Source organism: Carcharhinus amblyrhynchos, chromosome 18, assembly GCF_965287045.1.
Source record: "Carcharhinus amblyrhynchos chromosome 18, sCarAmb.v2.hapA, whole genome shotgun sequence".
Classification (NCBI taxonomy): Eukaryota; Metazoa; Chordata; class Chondrichthyes; order Carcharhiniformes; family Carcharhinidae; genus Carcharhinus; species Carcharhinus amblyrhynchos.
The window spans coordinates 52,975,773-52,978,740 of record NC_137341.1 but is presented as its reverse complement, the minus strand read 5'-3'; positions in this window follow the sequence as shown (position 1 = coordinate 52,978,740).

Here is a 2,968-nt window from a genome sequence, read left to right as displayed (position 1 = left end):
CTGTAAATCTTCAGGAACTATACCCGTCTTTTTCAAAATAAATCATACCTCCCTCCACTAAAAAACACAATTCTCCTCCTTGTGCCCAAACTCTCCTCCTTAAATCTTTGAGCTTGTAATGTCTTTTAAATCCATATAAAAGCAAATTACTGCGGATGCTGGAATCTGAAACCAAAAGAGTAAATGCTGGAAAATCTCAGCAGGTCTGGCAGATTCTGTAAGGAGAGAAAAGAGCTGACATTGAGTCCAAATTACCCTTTGTCAAAGCTAAAAGACAAAGACTACAGGGTGAGGGAATGAAAGATGAGTCATAGCCATAGAAACCAAGGGAAAAGAATGCTAAGAGAGAATAAAGGATGTGAATAGCCAAATGGCAGAGAAGCTGTAAGCTGTGCCAGATGGATACTTTCTCAGAAGATTAAGGAAATTTGGCATGTCAGCTACAACTGTCACCAACTTTTACAGGTGCACCATTAAAAGCATTCTTTGTGGTTGTATCACAGCTTGTTTTGGCTCCTGCTCTATCCGGACTGCAAGAAACTACAAAAGGTTGTGAATGAAGCCCAATCCATCACGCAAACCAGCCTCCCGTCCATTGACTCTGTCTACGCTTCCCACTGCCTCGGCAAAGCAGCCAGCATAATTAAAGACCCCACGCATTCCGTATATTCTCTCTTCCATCTTCTTCCTTCGGGAAAAAAGATATACAAGTCTGAGGTCACATACCGACTCAAGAACTGCACCTTCCCTGCTGCTGTAAGACTTTTGAATAGACTTACCTTGCATTAAGTTGATTTTTCTCTACACCCTAGCTATGACTGTAACACTACATTTTGCACTCTCTCATTTCCTTCTTTATGAATGGTATGTTTTGTCTGTATAGCATGCAAGAGACAATACTTTTCACTGTATACTAATATGTGACAATAAATCAAATCAACATGAAGATATTGGGGGAGGGGGGAAAATTGGACAGAGGTAGAATGTAGAAAAGGGGAAGTTGGGGAGAAGAAAAGGTAAGGAAGGGGGATGAAGTAGGGGAAAAGAGTCGGGGGCGGGGGGGGAAGAAAAATGAAGAAAGACAAATCCAAGTCTGCCTTTCCTGCAATTTCAAGTTTGAACCTCTCAAAATCGAGAAATCAGCCCCTCCCACAGCACCAACATTTTCATGACCAAAGTGGCAAATGATATCCTGTGTGACTGCAACTGCAATTGTAGAAGTGAACCACAAACTTCCTCTTCCAAAGCCTCACTGCTTTTAAGCTCCTGTATCTGATCATTGCAGAGTGGATAGCCAGTCATGATGGAACTGCAATTTTCTCATTGGAAGACTGACTGTTATTTTAGATTTAGCAAAACCCAATCCCCATTCCCTATACAATCTCCTGTTCTGACTGAGATTGTCAGTTTCATATTGGAACCTCGTTAAGTTTTGATTCCCTATTCTCTACATTAGAAAGGCTGCCTTTTCCACCTTTTATAGCTCTCACTTCTGGCCCTGCCTCAGCCCATCTGCTGTTGAAACCTTTTGGTCGTGCATGTACATCCTCCTTTCCAAACTGCCTGAGCTCTCTAGATTGGCATCCCGTGGAATTCCCCTCCAATCTGATTTTCAGGTTTGCTGATGACACCAAAGTAGTGGGTTGATCGCAAACCATGATGAGACAAGTACTTGAATGAGATAGAGAATCTGGTGAACTGGTATGGCAACAATAATCTCTTTCTCAATGTCAACAAAACGAAGGAGATTGTCATCGACTTTAGGAAACGTAAAGGAGAACATGCCCCTGTCTACATCAACAGGAATGAAGTAGAAAGGGTCAAGAGCTTCAAGTTTTTAAGTGTCCAGATCACCATCAACCTGTCCTCGCCCCCCCACCCTCATGCCAACACTATAGTTAAGACAGCCCACCAATGCCTCTATTTTCTCAGAAGACTAAGGAAATTTGCCATGTCAGCTATGATTCTCACCAATTCTTACAGATGCACCATAGAAAGCATTCTTTCTGGTTGTTTCACAGCTTGGTATGGCTCCTGCTCTGCCCAAAACCACAAGGAACTACAAAAGGGTTGTGAATGTAGCCCAGTCCCATCACGCAAACCAGCCTCCCATCCATTGACTCTGTCTATACTTCCCGCTGCCTTGGCAAAGCAGCCAGCATAGTTAAGGACCCCAACACCCCCGACATTCTCTCTTCCACTTTCTTCCTTCCGGGGAAAAAAAAAGGTCTGAGGTCACGGACCAACCAACTCAAGAACAGCTTCTTCCCCGCTGCTGTCAGACTTTTGACTGGACTTACCTTGCATTAAGTTTGTCTTTTGCTACACCCTAGCTGTGACTGTAACACTACATTCTGCACTCTCTCGTTTCCTTCTCTGTGAAAGGTATTCTTTGTATAGCATGCAAGAAACAGTACTTTTCACTGTATGTTAATACGCGTGACAATAATAAATCAAATCAAATCAAATCCTCTACCAGGGTGTTGATGCTCAGAAGGAAAGGCCTGAGAGGCATAGAAGGTTAGTTTGTGCTTATTCCAGAGGGTTCAACCTAGGACAGTAACTGGAAAGAAATATGTTTTGTTTATTCCATGAACTGAAAATGCATGTTTGTCTTTCTTGGGTAGATGGAAGAGTAGTGCCATCTGTCTTCTGTTAATGTTGTAACAACTTGTTGCAATCTCTCAGCAAGTTTAATATCTAACACATGTCTCCCTCTCTTTAATTCTGATGAAGACCCAAACAGACTCAAAACATTAACTCTGCTTTCTCCCCCTACAGATGCTGCCAGACCTGCTGAATGATTCCAAAGGAGAAATTGCTGGAAAATCTCAGCAGCTCTGGCAGTATCTATAAGGAGAGAAAAGAGCTGACATTTCGAGTCCAGGTAACCCTTTGTCAAAGCTAAAAGGTATAGAAAGTGGGAGATATTTAACCTGGAAAATGAGGGAATGAAACTGATTCATAG